Source organism: Pseudorca crassidens, chromosome 11 (assembly GCF_039906515.1).
Source record: "Pseudorca crassidens isolate mPseCra1 chromosome 11, mPseCra1.hap1, whole genome shotgun sequence".
In the NCBI taxonomy this organism is placed as follows: domain Eukaryota; kingdom Metazoa; phylum Chordata; class Mammalia; order Artiodactyla; family Delphinidae; genus Pseudorca; species Pseudorca crassidens.
In genome coordinates, this window is record NC_090306.1 from 62152457 (window position 1) to 62171931 (window position 19475).

General features: G+C 35.4%; 1 long non-coding RNA gene across 1 annotated transcript in view; it reads right to left on the bottom strand.

Annotated features, from left to right (window-relative positions):
* The window catches only part of LOC137202873 (uncharacterized), a 111231-nt gene extending 95483 nt beyond the window's left edge, over window positions 1-15748 (bottom strand). The window contains exon 1 of the long non-coding RNA XR_010932809.1: window positions 15689-15748. This is a non-coding gene — a long non-coding RNA (uncharacterized lncRNA). The remainder of the gene's footprint in view (window positions 1-15688) is intronic.
* Between the last annotated feature and the right edge of the window lie 3727 nt (window positions 15749-19475).

A 19475-nucleotide genomic window follows, 5' to 3' on the forward strand; every position in this document is an offset into this window, starting at 1 on the left:
TTTGGCTCCTATCATACTTTATATTTCTTCATATGCTAAAATCCTCACAATGCACTGTTATTATTTTGTCTAAATGGTCAATAATCTTTTAAAACGTATATACTTATATAAATGTGTACCTTAATGTTGCTGTAACGTTGCCTTAACGTTGGTTGCCTTGACATTGGTTAAGGCAGAGAGTGAGTGCCTCTCAGGATTTCCTTTCAGCTTTCTTGTCCTGACTTCATTCAGTCAGGTGTTGCTTTGTTTAGTGAAAAGCCCCACATGCCTCTGGGAGGATCTCACAGTTATTTTACCTTGAACCCAGTCTTTGGTCTATTCCTGAATTTGCTGTAGGACTATGAAAAGTGTTGCTAGATGAAGACAACTTGCTGTGTGGTGGGGCTCTTTGGAATTCTAATTTATCATGTCAGCCCATATGTAGCTATAAAAAGTATGTATGAATTTGTCTGGTGTCTTTTCCTCAGTCTATGGCAGAGTCTTCTTTCTTCTGCTTCACCAAGGATGAAAGCAGTGATGATGTCTTCTCTTATACTATGCACTCATCCTTTTCTGGATATTAGCTTACTTTGATTTCTTTGCATTATCGTCTCTCTGAATTTATTTTAGATACTGTTTGGTGATTTGTTCAGCTTATTTTCATTTTTATGGTTAGATCAACATTATTACGTTTTCAATCCTAACTGGAAATGGAAGTCCTCTTATTGTTTAAAACATCTTTCTCCTCTTTGGCAGGTACCATCAGCCAATTTGTAGTAACCTATTTCATATCCAAGTAAAACTTTTCTCTATCTAGTCTTCTCTTTATACTAATTTATGCAGAATAACTCTGTTTAGGGCATGGATGAAGAATCTAGGGCTATGGAAAGGTCTTACCAATGTAACTCAGAACCACTGCTGGGGCATCATGCAGGGTTTGTCACAGGTCATGCAAATTGTTCAGCTTGACTAGTCAAGCATATGCCTTCTTTTTTTTTTTTTTTTTTAACTGTGTCAGTCATAGGTCCTAGGGGTCTTGTGTCATCAGCCTCAAGGAGAATTATATGAACACTGGACTGTGAGCAACAAGGGAGAGGGGAGGACAACATGAGTTTTTGCAAAGATGTGAACACAAATAAAGGTCGGAATAATATCTGTTTAGCAATCTGTTTAGAATCTCTAAATGTCTAGCTCCTTCTGTGGTGCCCACCACTCAGGGAGAGGTGGTAGAAAATGACAGCCCCTAGTAATGAACAGTCTGTAGTCTTAAAAATGCACAGCACGACTGGCCACTCAACCCAGTCATGGAACTACTCTTTGGATAATTACCTTTTATAAGGATGCTGCTTACATATCATTTCTCCTCAAATGCATCTATTTCCTAGTCCATAGGCGCTTTCTCCATCCCCTGCCCATACCTACCTCACAAAAAAATTGCATGTGTAAGTAAATATATTTTTTTGAGGAGGGTTTCTTATATCTTTTTAAAATTAAACTTTATTTTTTAAAGTTTTAGATTTACATAAAAATTGTGAAAAAGAGAGTGTTTTCATATACCCTAAACCCAGGTACCCCTACTATTAACATCACACGTTACTATGCGATTTATTATAATTAAGTCCATACTTTATTCAGGTTTCCTTACTTTTCGCCTAATGTAAAAATCCAGGATTTCCATCTAGGATACCACATCACATTTAGTTGTCATGTCTCCTGCAAGCTCCTCTTGGCTGTGACAGTTTCTCAAACCTTCATTGTTTTTGATGACCTTGACAATTTTGAGGAGTATTGGTCATATATATTTCAGAATATCCCTCTATTGGAATTTTTCTGATTTTTTTCCTTATGATTAGACTGGGGTTGTAAGTTTTGGAGAGGAAGATCACAGAGGTAAAGTATCCTATCAACCTGAATTATGTTGATAAGTGATGTCGACCTTGATCACTTGGATGAAGTAGTGTTTGTCAGGTTTCTCCACTATAAAGTTACTCTTCCTTTTTCCTTTTACATTCTGCACTCTTTTGAAGGAAGTCACTTGGTGCAGCCTACACTTAAGGTATTGGAAGTTATGCTTCTCATCCTGAGATTCGTCCCTCATCTTCCACTGGTTTATTTGTTCAGTCATTCATTTATATCAGTACAAGACTCATAGGTATGTACTGAAACTTTAGGTTATAATCTAATACTATTTTATATATTTGTTTGCTCAAATTTTTCCAATTTTGGTCATTGGAAGTTCTTTAACTTGGCTTCTGTGTGCCTTTGACTTACTGCCATCATCATCATCACCATTATTATTATTATTTTGCTCCCTTATTTCTGGCACTGCAAGATGCTCAAGCCTCATCTTATATATTTCCTGCTCCATTCATTTCTAGTCAGCCATTTTGCCAAGGATCCCTGGTTCCTTTTAAGGAAGAATGGTATTAGAAACCAAGAAGCCAAGATCTGGTGTATTGTTTATTGCTACTGCTGTGTGTCATTTCTTCTAGGTAGTCTCAGCTGACAGAGCAAGGAAATATATATGTCTGCACCATACACATATTTATATATTTCTATATGTAACCAATGGTATCTTCATTAAGCTAAACCTGAGTTCATATTTATGTCTCCAATTCTAGTCCATTACTACATGGACCATTCTTGACTTATCCTATTGCTTAGCTATAAACTTCCCCTCCAGCAGTGAGAAAATTTGGTCCCCACCATATCTGAATACATTTCAAATGATTGAAACATACAAAGTTTTGTTTTCTGCCAGTAATGGTATTAAATAGAAATCAATAGGAATAGCAAGAAAATCCCAAAATATTTGGAAAGTAAGCAACTCTGGATAACTCACAGGTCAAAGAAAATATCACACAGGAACTTAGAAAATATTTTTTGCTGAATAATAATGAAGAACAACACTACAAAAACAAACAAATGAACAAACCAAAGAACTCCCCTGCTTTGCAGATTGGCTCCATGTTGGGGCCTTTCAGCACTTAGCCTGGGAGGCCATTTACAACTCTGACAGCCTTAACTTCATGTTTGCACCAAGGCTACAGATCAGTTATAGGTGAACACTTGGGGTCTTCTCAGGTCTTTTCTGAGCATGCATCCTGCCCTGGACATGCACATGTGTGTGATTTTTCCAAATACCCCAGCTCTTTTGACTACCCTAATTTCCCAAAGAAACTCTCCAGCTTTTCCTCTCAGGCTTTCAACACTCTCCGTTTGCCTCCACTGTATTCTTTTGCCCCAGGTGGCAGCAAGTTGTTCATTTCTTAGAATATTTTTGAGGAATGACAGTGAGTCTGCCATGAGTAAATTCTGAGTTAGGAGAAACAAAGACATGCACTTTGTGTCGTTTCTTCAGGCAGCTTCCAGGCAGGAAGCTGAGAAGCAGACAAATGCCATTCTTTAAGAACAGGTTCAGTTCTGCTCCCTCCAGAACCAGAGCACAGGGTCCTACATTTGCAGTGTGAGCCGCCATCTTCAAGACTGCCACTGAGCTGGAAAGGAGAGCATGGCAAGGGCAAGTAAAAATGTTGCAAAGCTTCCTTGTTGTTTGAAAGTTGCCTTGCTCCTGTTTCAGCATTTTCTTTGTTGCTGTAGACCTTTGGCAATTTGCTAAAGTTCTGGCAATGTTTATTCTAACTGTTTTTGCCTGATTTTTTGATGTTTCTTTGGAGAGATGGTACTATGGAGTTACCTACTCCACCGTATTTGTGGACACCACACTGTATACATTTTTCTGGTAAGGTGGTTATTCAAATCTTTTGCCCATTTTTCAATTGGATTATTTCTTTTCTTACTGTTGAGTTTTGAGAGTTCGTTGTTTTGGTCACAAGTCCTTTAACAGATATATATTTTGCAACTATTTTCTCCTAGTATTTGGCTTATCTTTTGATTTCCTTAACAATGTCTTTCATAGAGAAGAAATTTTTATAATTTTAATGAAGTCCAACTCATCAATATTTCTTTCATGGATCATGCTTTAAGGTCTTGTATTAAAAAATTCATCACCAAACCCAGATTGGTAGTTTTCTCTTACGTTGTCTTCTAGAAGTTTTAGAGCTTTCCATTTAATATTTTGAGTTAATTTTTTGAAAAGTGTAAAGGTCTTTGTCAAGCCTTACTTTTTCACATGTCAATGTCCAGTTGTTCCAGCATCATTTGTTGAAAAGAATATTCTTTCTCCATTGAATTACCTTTGCTTTTTGCCTAAAGTTAGTTGATTATATTTGTATGGAGCTATTTCTGGGGTCTCTACTTCATTCCATTGATCTGTATGCTTATTCTGTCATCAATATCATACTCTCTTGATTACTGTAACTTTATGCCAAGTCATGAAATCAGGTAATGTGAGTTCTCCAACTTTAATCTTATTATTGTGTTGTATTATTGTGTCTTCTAGATATTTTGCCTCTCTATCTCAATTTTGCATTCAGTTTTTATATAGCCTGCAAATAACTTTCTTGGAGTTTGATCTGGATTGTGTTGAATCCAGAATTCAAAATATGAAAATTTAATACCTTAACAATATGAGTCTTCCAATCCATAAATATGAATTATCTCTGCATTTATTTAATTTTTAAATTTCTTTTCTCAGGATTTTGTAATTTTCCGTATATAGATCCTGTACATATTTTAATGTATTTATTTTGGGGGTGCTATTGTAAATAATGTGTTTTTAAAATCTCAAATTCCACACAGCCATTGCTGGTGTATAGGAATGCAGTTGAACTTGTATATTAACCTTTTGTCCTGTGACCATGCTATACTCACTTATTATTCCTAGGAGTTTTAGTTGATTTTTAAATTTTCTTCACAGACAATCATATTATCTGCCAACAAAAATAGGGCTTTTTCCCCCTCCCAATTGGTACAGCTTTTATTTATTTATTTAGTTAGTTGGTTAATTAGTTATCTTATTGCACTAGCTCTCAGTATGAAATTGCATTAGGAGTGCTGAAAGAGGATATACTTGCTTTTCTCACAATCTTGGGGGCCAGAACCTCACTATTAAGTATGACATTAGTTGTAGGTGTTTTGTAGATGTTCTTTATGAAGTTGAGAAACTATAATCTTCTGATATTTTTGGTGGGCCTGTATCCCTGGGCTGTGACCTTGACAAGTGTTTCTTAGCTTTTATTTATTTTTTCTCCTTTTAGCTAAGACTGAAAGGCTATAGGGGGGATCATGTCTGGGAAATGACCTTCCTCCAGGTTGATAAGACTCTGGTAAAGTCTTTTTCTCTGGAGAGTAGGCTTTTGGTATGGAGAATGCTCTGGTACATTTCACATTGGTTACTCTTCCTTTCCTCACCTCTCCTAAAACCATGAGGAATCTCTCCTGGCTCTTCCTTTTGAGAACCTCATGCAGTTTCTTAAGGGTAAAACCCTTGAAAGTGTGTTGGTATCCCCCAAAACCGTGTCCTCCAGGAGTTCTCACTCTCACGCTAGTCCATAATCAGCCTGCAGAAATTCATCAAAATTATCATATATGTGTTCCCACCACTTTATGTTTTCGGTTGCTTCTAATTTAGGCAAGCATTTCTAGCTGTAACTCTCTGTGTTTGCCTATTTCTCCAGGTTTTTGGGGTGCCAGTTTACCCTGTGACCTCAGTTTTTCTCATAAGTCCAAACAAAGATGCTGATTTTTAGTTTGTTCAGCTTTTTTCTAGTCGTAGGGATGAGAAGGATTGCTTCCAAGCTTTTTACATGTTTGAGCTAAAACTGGAAGTAACTACATGTGTTTCTGAGGTGGAAGAATAGAGCATACTTTTTTCAGTTTTCTTTGCTATGGAATGAGGTTTTAAACAGTCTAAATTAGGGAAAGCGTAAAAGGATTAGAAATAGTGGTCTACATGGCAAAGAAATTATGAAGTCTGGAGCAAGCCCTTTTGCATTATTTCAATAGAGATTTATAGCTACTGACTTTCTTTCAATAGGTCTGTGTCTACATTGAATTTATTTATATTATATGTAAATATATAAAAATTTATATATATATAAATATGTATATATTCTAACTGCATTACTGAAGAGAGCTGTCAATAAATATCATGAACTCAGAATTAAGTCAACAATAATCCTGAAGTGTACTGTTTTTGTTAATTTCCTTGGTTTAAACACATAACTGGGACTTCCCTGGCGGTCCAGTGGTTAAGACTTCGCCTTCCAATGCAGGGGGTGCAAGTTCGAACCCTCGTTGGGGAGCTAAGATCCCACATGCCACAGGGCCAAAAAACCAAAACAGAAAACAGAAGCAATATTGTAACAAATTCGATAAAGACTTTAAAAATGGTCCACATCAAAAAATCTTTGAAAAAAATAATAAACACATAACTTACATTTCTAAATTATCTACCTCGCAAAGATAAATAGCCTGTGATACGTTTCCTTATAGTCATTTTAATGTCATGACTTAGAGTGCCAAAACATGGAATAAGGATCTTATTACTGAAAGTGGTGCATCAGTGAACATAAAGGGAAATGAACAAACTGGTTGGCTTGAAACTTGGCCTAGTTCTCCCTTGCCCCAAGCAGTCCCTGCTCCAATAACATCAGATACTATAAAAGGACCCATAAGAATAAAAAGCTTGTACTTTCTTTATAGCCCATTGCATAACAATGGGACCCTTTATTTTCATAGATGCAAAAGCAGTTTGGGGATTTCCAGAGCAGTGTTATAAAGATGTTCAAAATCGGAATATGCAGCTAAAATACTATGTGGGTCTCTCCGGGACAGCAGTAGAGTGGTGCTGTGCCTCAATTCCAGTCTTCTCTAGCAGTGTGTGTGTAGGGGTGTGTGTGTAGGGTCAAGCTCTTAAAGGGAGAAGCTCCTATGTTAAAAACTGATACAAAAACAAGATATAAACAGGTAATCAAGGAGTTACTTAACAAATTTACACTTAATTCAAGGATTTATGTTGGAGATACAAATTTATTTGTATGTTGAATCTGAAAACTTATGTGGATCAAATCTGAAATATGTGTTTATATAGATTTTTCAGTTTAGTTTTTAGGAAATAAAACTGTAATCCTCTCTAAAGGCATAACCTAAAGAGAAATTAAAATATATTAAACACTTAGACATATAGTGTAGGAATAAATTACATACATATTGTATGTATGTATTATGTCTGATATTAATTTCTAAGTCTAGGATTTGTTCATAGTTGTTTTTGAAAAATAATGTAAATGGATTTATTTAGCAGTTGCATAACTGAAATTTCCTTTCTTATCCTGCTGGCTCATATTGCACAGGTGAGCCTAAATATGCCTACTGTAAAGCATTTCTGATATTCAAAGAGTGGGAGGAAATATCGAGCATAAGTAAACAAGTTTTACTAGCTTAGATGGGAAACTTTTTGAGCAATGGTTAAAAAGTCTGTATTTTGGGAGAGACTTATCAAGATATCTCTTGAAATTACTAGTTCATTTGATCTAGGAGCATCAGTTGAAATCAAAAGAAATATTATGAAATGGTAACATGAGAAGAAATGGGTTAAGATTTTAGAGGAAACCTAATTAAAAGGCAGAGGATTCTAAAAATATTCAAATTAATCTCAGCGTGAAGCCTGAGGTAGTAGTTTTTTAAAAGTACTGATAGTTAAGGCATACATAGAATAAAAATAGGAAGTAAAGATAACTTCAAAAATATTTATTTTTAACATTCTGAATATGTGAAAGGCTTCTATAATGTAGAAGAGAATTTTGATGTTTCAATATATGTTCTTGATAATTTTAAACAATGTAAGTTGCAGAAGAGTCTTCTTTTCCCGGCTTTGGTTATTAACCCTAGATCACCTTAATTTATTTTTGTTGGATAAATATATTTTAAACACAGTTTCGCCTACATGCCATATGTTTTAGTCCACTTTTTGTTTTTCAAATAGTATATTAAGTGTAGCCTCAATTGCTAAGTCTTCCCACCTCCATTTTTGTATCTTTGAGCCTGATCTTAGCAGGAGGGTAAAATACAGTGTGCTTTAATGCAGTATATTTAGCAGAGAAATTCTAAAATATAGAGTTGCTCAATAAAACTAACAGCAGCTTGAGCAAATTAGAACAAAATATCAAAGGAATCTATTTTGTAAGATTCAAAGCTATTCCTCCATTTTAGACAAGAATACATTTTCTAATTTTCTTTTGTTAATGAAGGATCATGTATTCTTTTTTCATCCAATATATTTTTTTACGGGTTGGAATGATAAATGGGGGTAGTATTGGGGGATGGTGATGTTGAGGGAAAATGAGATACTCTAAAGAGAAAAATGATGAATTCTATAAAGCTTGGCCAAATAAAAATCTGTGATTCCACACAGACGGTCACTGTATATCTTATACCTTTATTTTTCTACCATGCATGAATGGAATCCTCTGATTAATTCCACATTACTTTACATGTTATAACATCGAAGGGCAAATCAGAGAAAAATTGCCTATTGAAACCACAAGAATAAAATTTTTATCTTGATTATTTTTTAGAACCTTAAAAGTAGACGAAGATAGGGATGATAGTTATTGAGACCAATGCCACAGATTGGCTCTAACCTCACAACCGTCATACACAATGCAGGTTCTTTGAGAGAGAAATGAGAGGATTCTTTATAAGGTCTACAAAATGGACTTGTATAAAGAGTCCTTTCAAAGTGACGGAAGGGAAAAATTACAAATTGATGAAACCTAATCTTTTGAACCCTTTAAAATCTTTAGGAGTTTATTTACTGACAACGGAAAGTCTTGGCATTACATATTTTTATAGATTCTTGTATCTTCTGTAAAATGAAATAGTTCATTTTTCTGGAGCTAAAATGATGAATTTGATTTAAGAAAATTTTATTTGAATTTTGATGATTTGTACTGATATATTTCCAACAATATTAATTTCTAAGTCTAGGATTTGTTCATAGTTGTTTTTTGAACACTGATTTCAAAGCAGCCTTGTAGTGACTTGTATAATTACTCATCAGTGGTTTTATTACTAAGGCTGTGATGATTGTTTTCTCTTTGAGTTTGGTCCTTTACTAACCATCTATTCTAAAGTATAGTTACCAGAACTTCAAAAAAATGTATCGGGGGTATACTTTTTCTACTATAATGTCTAAATATTATTTGTTTGGGTTTTTTTTAGCAGTTTTAATACTTTTAGCATTTTTATAGGTTTTGTGTTAGCAAACATTTTCTGAGTTTCAGTTTTGTGCACTTTTTTTCTAGAGCTCAGTGTTTTGATAAAGATGCATATCACTTATTTCCTGCCTATAAGGATTTTGGAATTTTGTGGGGAAAACTGAACTATGTATTATGATTAGACAGTGAATATTATTAGCATTTGTGTGCAGATTAAATTTCTAAACACAGACAATAGCATGAGTAGTTTATTTATGTATTTATTATTCATATTTTATTTTGTCTGTTTTGTTTGCTTTATATCTTCTCTCTCTGTCTGCCTATCTGCCCCTTCTAAAGCATCTAAGAACAAATTGAAGAAAGACAAAATAATTCACATAAATAAGTCAGCATTTAGCTTCTAAAAACATGAGCATTATCCTTACAACTATACTATAATTCTCACACTCAGGGAATTTAACATTGATATAAAATTTATATCTAATATACAGTCCATATGCAAATATCCCCAATTATCTGAATGCTGTCCTTTTTAGCTTTTTTTTTTTTAATCCAAGATCTAATCAGTGATCACACATTGCATTTCATTGTCACATCTCTTTAATCTCCTTCAGGCCAGCAGCCTTCTATTTGTCTGTACGGTATGGACATTTTTGTTGGGCTCAGGCTAGTTGTTTTGCTGAATGGTTCTCAATTTGGATTTTCTGATTGTTTCCTCATGATTAGATTCAGGTTAAACATTTGGAAAGGAACTCTGTCTTAGGCGATATTGTTATCTTCTCAGTGTGTCACATTCAGAGCATAATGCACTGTTGAAATGCCATGCTGGTTGTGAAGTGCTTAGTGGAAGTAAATGCATGAGTGTCCAGAGGCTGGAGAATAGGTAGCTTTTAAATTAATTAAAATTGCTAAATAGTTGCAATCCACACAAACCAAAGTGATGGGGCAATGTGAACTTTATAATCTTCTGAGCTGAACTTTAGTTTTTCTAAACAGACTCATTGAGATGGGCTGGACCCTGGCCACTACTGACATCTTAATTCGGATGTTTGATAATTACAGATACAGGAGTGAGTCACGATAGTGAAGACGAATGTTTACTATTTCTTCTGGGCCCGAACTTCTGGAAATTGTAGCTAATATTTACATATTTAATGGTTCAAGTTCACAACAAACCTGGAAAAGAAAAAGCTGGAAAGTGGGTGTGTGGGAATTGTTGCTGTGTGTATTTGCTGACCAGACATTACAAACAATTTTTGAAAATTAAAGCTGATGCTCTAGTATTGCCCATATTATAAACAACTATATCAACACAACCCAAACCAAAACCAAAAGTTCTTTGAACTCGCCGCTCTGTCCGCTTGGTCCTGACATCTTTTGCAGTACAACTTTTCAGAATAGATGTCCAGAACTGCTGCCTTCATTTCATTGCCTCCCGTTCTCACCTCACCTACCCAGCCTTTCATCTACAGCATTTCCCTAAAACTACTGTGCTCAAAGTATTTAGTGACCATCATCAAATGACGAATGGCCACAACCTTGTCTTCATTTGATCCAGCTTCTCAGCAACATTTGACGGTTGAATACTCCATCCTTCTTAAAATTGTCTTCCCTTGACTGTTATGATACCATGTTTTATAGTTTTCCTTTTTCCTCCTTTACAACTCCTTCTTATTCTCCATTTTTGGCACCTTCCTTTTTGCTATGAAGTCTGCCTACTTTCCTCCACAACTACAGAGATCATTCTACTCCAAGCCACTATCATTTCAGCACTGGATTTTACGATAGCCTCTTATGCCAAACATATCCTTCCACTCCCTTAATTATATTCCTCAGAAGACAACCCATCAAACATAAGATAAATCCAACCTCCATCAAGAGCTCACTGGGTCTAGCATCTTGCCACCTGATCACTATGTGTATTAGTCAGCGTTCTCCAGATAAATAAAACCAATAACATGTATACATATGAAGAGGTTTATTATAGGAATTGGCTCACATGATTATGAAGGCTGACAAGTCTCACAATCTGCCATTTGCAAGCTGGAAAATCAGGAAAAGCTGGTGGTATAGTTAAGTCCAATCCAAATGGCCTGAGAAGCAAGGGGGCCTATAGCGTAAGTCCTAGAGTCCCAAGGCCCATGAATCAGGAGCTCCAGTGTCCAAATGCAGGAAAAGATGGATGTCACAGCACAAGAAGAGAGAGAGAATTCTCTCTACCTTTGTCTTTTTGTTCTGTTGAGGTTCTCAACAGATTGGATAATGCCCACTCACATTAACAAGGGGAATCTTCTTTACTGTCTACTGAATCAAATGCTAATATCTTCCAGAAACACCTTCACAGACACAACCTGAAATAATGTTTTACCAGCTGCATGGGCATCCTTTAGTTCAGTCAAGTTGACATATAAAATTAACCATCACAACATGCTTCTAACACCGATGGCCTTTTTTTCCCTAAAAGACTCAAGTCTGGTTTTATATCAGAACCTTTGTATGAGCTATTTTTCACTATTTTATTTCACTAAGTGTTCCGCTCAGAGCTTCTCAAAGCCATCTCCTTGTCATCCAGGTCTTGCCTTAACTATTTTTTTTGTCAGAAATGCCTGCACTGACTACTTAGTCTAAAGTACGTTCCAGGTTCTGTTCCAAACACTTTACGTGTAATAGTTCATTTAATCTTCTCAATTGCCCCTTGAAATAGTTATTAACATACTTATTGCCATTTTGCAGGTAGGGAAATGCAAGGTCAGAGCAGTTAAAGCAATTTTCCAAAGTGGTAAGTCTAGCCAGCAATTGAATTAGTGTTCTCTATGAGGCAGATTCTTGAACACTAACTCCTAATCATTGTTAAATATCCACCCATAATTGCTATCATACCACCTTTTCTTATTTTCACTGTAGCATTTATACAATCTCCTTGTTTATTTATTTTTTACTGCATATTATTTATATAATATAGTCTCCATGACGTATTTTTAGTCTTCTTCAATACCCTACCCTATCACCTAAAATAATTCCTGGAACAAAGAAATTGCTAAGAAAGTGATTGATAAATAGATCAGTGAATCCCATTGACAAGAGAAAACCCCAATCCAAAACACAAAGGAGATGACTGCTGTGAAATTGGATAGAGTTCCAGGTGTACTAACTGGAAAACAAAGAGAGGAATCTTGAGAAACCTCTGGGTCTTTGGTTAAAAAAAGGAATATAATTGGAGTGTTCATCTGGGCTGGCTCCTTATTACTTCTCAGCCTCATTTTTAGCACAAGCATAGACCAGCCAAAGGCATCTGTCTCCCATTGGGGTGACTATGTGCACTTGTGTTGGCAATTGAATTAAGTCAGTTTACTCTGAAACAGAAAAATGTCTTCTAATAAATGTACCTTTTACTTGTATAGAATTCTATATCTTAACATGCTTTTACATGCAATTTTATTTAATCCTCATAATTACTATAGGAGATAGATATTATTATCCTCACTTTACAAACATTAATTGGAGAGTTACACATATTAACTTACCTGCTAAACTTAGTATATGGCATATCTGGGACTTGAACTTAGATCTTCCGTTTTCAAGTCCAGTGTTAATTTTTAAATCATAATATAGTTACTCCTCTCACGATTAATTTCTTATTTACTATTTTCACCTAAGATCTCTTCATAATATCGTTAGTGAATGTATGTAGTCAGATTTTAATTTGTTTTTCTATTTCATTAACTTTGCTTTTGTTCCTAATGAATTTTGGCTAACTTTTTGGTCACAATGTCTTTTTAAATAAAATTGAACTTATAAAGGAATAAATATAGTTAACATATTACTGAAGCATCGTTTTAGAGAGTTGATATGGAAGAATAATCCTCTTCTTGAATAAAGTACTGAGGCATAATATGGGGATATAAGAAAATAAAAATCAAAACTTTGTTTAAAAAAATAACATGAGGCAGTAGACTTGGCAATAAATGTCTTAAAATGTGTATATTTGTGGAATAAAACAGTGAATGTTGAAAGTAGAATACTTTGAAGAGCAGGCATATGATTATATATTTTGATACAAAAACTGTGATTAAGAAAATTCTATTCAAAGCTAAAGAATTTGACAAAGACTTCTAAAGTAGAGTCATACATATTAGAATTTTATGGTACAAAAGATTTGCTGATTTTCATTTCCAAGTTTAATAAAAGATCCCCTTTACTTGAACCATGGCGATTGTAGCAGCAAATGGAATCTACACATCTTTCTGCATGTTATCCCCAAGATGACTATGTCTACACTATGCACCACTTATTACCATGTTAGAGACGACATGGTAATATAACTGTAGGAGTAAAGTATGGACTTTTAGTTCAGTCACACCCAAGTTAATTTAAAAACCACTTCTGTCTTTCTTGTTCACTGACTCTGAACAAGCTTCTTAACTTCCCTGGGCCTGTTTCCATTCATAAAATGGAGATCATACTACCATTTCACATGATTCCTGTGAGGATGAATTAAATAATGAAAGTAGCATGCACTGTGCTTGGAATAATAAGTGTTCTATCAAAGAAAACCAAGTCAGTCCTCCTTTTCCACCAACTTCAGTGCATCACCATAAACTAAGGTGGACTTGCTGGTCAGGAAAGCATTGAATTTAAAGGTTAAAATAGAGGTTTACATCTATCTATCTATCTATCTAATCTGTCTTATTTATCTACATTTATATGTTGCTCTATATCTATCTATGTCACTGTATTTATCATCTATTTATATAATTTCTTGTAATGATGGAAAACTGTAATAATGGAAACTTCCTTCAAATGAAATTTTAATTGAAATGCTAGTATGTAAAACAGTGTAAATGCTCTGACTGACAATTGGTTTTCCCAGAAACAGCTCCACAGACCTGAATGGCACTGTGAGGTACAGTTTGAAAATCACTGGGTTAAATAAGCCTTTATGGGTTCTGCATCCATCCCAATACAACAAAGTTTTGCAACCTGAGTTTTTCAGACTTCATCTGCTTGTAGACACAACTGACACTACATTATCAACAATGGCTCAAATATTATTGGTTCAGTCATCCAACTTTTTAATGAAGGATTAAATGAATTTCTCCAAATGAATTCATTTCTCTCCAAATGAATATCCAGGAATAAATCATATTTGATAGTGATATGGGTATTCTATTTTTTAAAAATAATATCATATATATACCACACACACACACACACACACATACCTAATAGTTAACAGTACTGTATTATATATTTAAAGTTTCTAAGGGAGTAGATTTCTAAAGTCCTTATCACAAGAAAAAAATTGTAGCTATGTGAGGAGATGGATGTTAACAAAACTTATTGTGGTAATCATTTTTCAATATTTACATGTATCAAATCATTATGTTGTACACCTTAAACTGATACAATGTTATTAGTGAATTATATCTCAGTCAAAACTGAGAAAATAATAAAATAATAAATCAATACAGTTTTATTCCAAATCACACCCTAATATTTCCTAGCTGCCACTCAGCATTTATTTAAGAAGAAGAATTTATGGGTTTCGTGAAGGAAGGAGAAGATAATGCCTAGAACAAAGATGTCATTGCTTTGGCAAAACTTAACTTTTTAAGTTCCATGAAGGAAAAGTTAGACTTTGTTGAGAGAGAAAAGATTTTCCTTATAAATCTCAAAACTAAGTTTTAGTATCAATAGTCAATCCTAAATACTTGTAGCACAGAGTTATTATAATGAGCCGTGGAATAGGAAGGACAAGGCTTCAGTCTAGGAGAAGTTTCCTACTGGGAAGGATGAGGAAGAGAGGAGAGAGAGCAAAGATGAAGATGTAAATGTAGAAACACTCAGATTATGTCCAGTGTCCCATTTCCATGCTGTATCCTTGGGAGATTATAAACCTTCTAGAGAAATCTTGCATTAGTCGTGGATTCATGCCCCCTATGGCATGGAAGGGGTAGCAGACCAATTTTTATAGGTGAGTCTGTTGGTGCCTATGGGCAAACTCACCTTGGGTTCTGAACTCCTCACTATGTACAGTGAAGACAGTCCAGAATTCTGTGCTTTCTTGGTGTTTTGGAAGTGTGGAGAAAGCCAGTCAATAAGAGTGAGGGTAATTCCAAGTGGAGAAAATGGCAGAGTCCATGGTTATGAAAACAAATGTTAGCATAAACAAAGAATATCAAGTGAGCCAAGAAAATGGAGCATAGACAGACACTGGAGTTCATGGGCCAAATGGAATGAATTACCTCGCCCGAAGGCTATCATGGAATCCCTGTTCCTTCCCTGATTTCAGAATGCACAAAATTCTGAAGAGAAGGATAATAGCAAAGGGTAATAGGAGGTGGTTGGAAAGCTCCAGAATGACTGAACGTTTTCCTCCCAGTTCCTGGACTTTGGACAGTGGACAGTGACTTGAATTTTACTGACAAATCTCTTGACCATATAGACTATCCTGGAACAGGATGGGGTAAAATGATTACTGAAGGCAGCCTGAAGCTAAAAAGCAAAGTTGTACAAAGTTATATATTTTTTAAAATAATCTGAGACCGAGTGTATGAATGTTTGTTACAATGTACTCATGAACTCACCTTCTTCTCCTATTGCTTTGCTAGCACCGGGATCTCCTAGTGGACATTCCCATTGCTGAAATAGAAATAGCAACAGTCACCGATGTGGAGCCAACAAACATCACCATCCTCACTAAATAAAAGTCAACACCAGCATAAAGCTGTTGGAGGCCTCTTTGGCACTGTGGGGAGAGGGGAGACTCCTATCTCTCTTTGGGTGAGATTGGGATTTAAAAAGTCTTATGGCAAGGTTGCTTGTACAGACTTTACAGAAGAAACTGAAACTGTTCCTTTAAATTTTCTTGATCACAGCCCTGTTCGTCTCTCCAGGACACAGGCACAAATCCATGCATCCACAAGATGGATTTAAATGACTGCAACCACATTCAAAATCATTATTTCTCTCTAATAACAAAACTTTCTTTGTGGATAAAATTCATCATGCCTGCCTCTGTTTCCCAGCATGAGTTTTCCCAGGCTGCGGGGGGTGGGGGGTATTGGAGAAGTCCTTTAGATTTCTGGATGTATCTTGCAAGTTTGCTAGACATGGAACCTAGTTAGATTTTTTAAAACTTTTTATTTTATATTGGAGTTTAGTTGATTAACAATATTGTGTTAGTTTCAGGTGTACAGCAAAGTGATTCTGTTATACATATACATGTATCTATTCTTTTTCAAATTATTTTCCCATTTAGGTTGTTGCATAATATTGAGCAGAGTTCCCTGTGCTATACAGTATGTCCTTGTTGGTTATCCGTTTTAAATATAGCAGTGTGAACCTAGTTGGATTTAAGTATGACCCCAGCTGTCTCTTCATTCCTCTCTGGTATTTGGAGTTAAGTAACTGCATCATTATTCAATATCTATAGGAAAAAGTTATAATGGTGTATGGAGAAGAGCTCTGGACATTGAATTAGAGAACCCATATTTCTTTCATATCCTCCTATGCAGGAGCAGTATGGCATTTGACAAGTCAGCCATCTCCCTGAGCCTCAGACTTTTCACATAAAATGCATAATTATAATGCCCTGTATTCCTTACAGATTTGATAAAAATAACATGTTCACAAAGTATATGAACACTCCTTGCAAAGTGATATACACATATGAATATTTTTATTGCTGATTTTAGCTCACAGCATCCCTCATATGCAGTCAGAAGTCATGGTCATGTGCCAATGCAAACGGATCCCTCCCAAAGGATTGGAGGAATCTACCACATTTAACTAGGTCAGAAAAATGTGTTTACCTTCAATGTAGTTCATATATAATTCACTTTTATAACATAAGTAATTTTTTCTTCTACTTTTAAAATTTTGGTTGTTCCACTTAAACCTCTGTACATATTCCAAAATAAGCAGGAATCAAAGAAAGTATCTTTGTTGTGGCTTAAAACAGATAATTATTCTCAATGTGCTTTCCCTGCAATTTGAACATTCATGAGCAATAAGAGTACTGAAATCCAGCTAAGCATTATGATAGCTTTTTAGAAGTGATATTACTAGGCAGTATTATAGTGAGTCTTAGTTCTGCTTGGAATACTACATTTCCATGGGGTTTTTCTACTGAAATGGAATGTGTGCACATTATACTTTTTCCCACATTAAAGAACAGAACATTCTGCCTCATTTTCATCTGCTTCACATGCCATCTATGCACAGAGATCCTACTGACTTAATAAAATAACAATACATAGGGTGCTGCGTTAGATAAACTTTACCAAGATAGGCCTAAACTTTAAAGACACTACTCAAATTTTTTTCTCTGTTTCTGCATCTGGGTTTTAGGATAAATCATAAAATTCTCAACTCATCCCTCAAAAGCGCCATCTCCCATATTTACATCTGTAAACTGGTCAGTTTAATCAACTTCCCTGTGAGTAATAAAATTGCTGCACAGAATCAGTTTATTCTGACCATATTTTGACAACATAGCTGTACGTGCAGAAGGCTCACTGCTTACATTCAAAATGTCAAAATTGTCAATATTGGAGGTGTGGTAGATTACAACCCCCCCATCCCTCGCAAAAGTCATTACTTACTATGTATGCCCTTTGTACTGACTCTGTAGCTCCTCTAACCAAGAGATGGAGACTATTCCCCCTCCTCTTAAATCTGGACCGGCTTTGTGACTTGCTTTCAGCAACAGAATGAAACAGAAGTGACGTGCCATTTTCAAGCCTAGTCTTCAAAGAAGTTGAGTATTTCTGCTCACTATGTTGGAACAGTACCCAACTAACATGTTGAATAAGCTGTGTTGGCATACTGCAGAATGAGAGGCTATGTGGAGTAGAGCTGAGTTGTCTTAGCCTAGACCATGCTGGACCAGCCAGTTCCCAGTTGACCCATAAGCTGATCACAGTCACATGAGTGAGCCTAGCTAAGATCAACAGAGTTGACAAGCTGACCCACAGACTCAAGAGCCATATAAAATAGTTGTTGTCATAAGCCACTGAGCTTTGGGGTGTTTTATTATGCAGCAATAGATAACCGATATAGAAGGACCAATCATTTATCTAGGAAAAGTTATTCTTCATGGTCCTGACATCATGACTGGAATTTCATCTTGCACAAGAAAGATTTAAAGTCAAGGAAAAACTCTGAAGACTTGACAAATTCAAATATGAAAATACAGTGATAAGAATGGTAATTTATACATTCATTGTGAAACTAGTCAATAGTAAAATGACAATTAAACTGATTTCTTTTAGTTTATGAAATAATCATAAAAACATGAGAGGAAAAGAGCACAATGAAAAACCTGACCAGTGTTTGCACAATATTATCTTTGCACAATAAACTGGTTAGAGGTGAGGATACTCTTAGAAGGAATTTTCTACCAGTAATGTAAAATGTCCACTGAGAACTCTGGGCTGTTGGTTCAGATTAAAATGGAAAATGTCACATCTTATCTAAATCATGCGGACGTGCTTTCAACAGTCAAATACTTATGCCAGTTAGATAGACGGCTCAGACGGCCAATGAAAAATTACAAATGTTCTGTTCCATAAGTACTTCCTCTTAGAGTTTGCTGAACACAAACTTCAGTGCACAAGTCTGGGAGTTTATAAGGGTCCATGAATTAGAATAATTATTAGAGAAAATGATCTAATTCTCCATGGATTTTGCACTTATACATGTCACTCATCCTCATGTGACCATGTGTGAACAGATGATGATGTGGTTGTTGATTATGATAATATTAACTGCTTTTGATAATAATATGATACACTCTTACATGAGAAAGAATGAAAATCTGGCTGTAAGTATGAGACTAATGAAACCACAGCAGTCATAGTTCTCAAATCCTGGTGATTTGAGGGGGAAAAAAGCTGCTAACAATCTCTCACATGGCCTTGGAACTTTCTTAACATAATTGATATCCTGTATAAAATTGGCTATCTGAAGAGCTGATGAAGAACAATTGCATCTAGTTATATTCTCAAGAGTTACTACCAGGAATTTACTTTTTTAAAAAGTCATTATTACCTGAGAGCTATTCCTTGAGAGCTTACACATAATGGTTCATTTGCAATAGCTTTGGGAGAAGGGGGGCTTTTTGAGACATCTTTTCTCATCAGATATTTTACTCCATTGTGGTCTTTTTTCTCAGCTGATGGATATCATGAAAGATTAAGTGAAAGGACTGACAGAGAAGAGCTTCTAAAAATACCTTTTGTCCCTGAAAAGACATTCTGATGTGAAAAGAAGATATTGAGTGCCTAGAATAAAATGTGCTTAATTTACGCTATATCTTGATGAAACAAGATCATTCAACCATACTATATTATGAGGGTGCATCAGTGACTA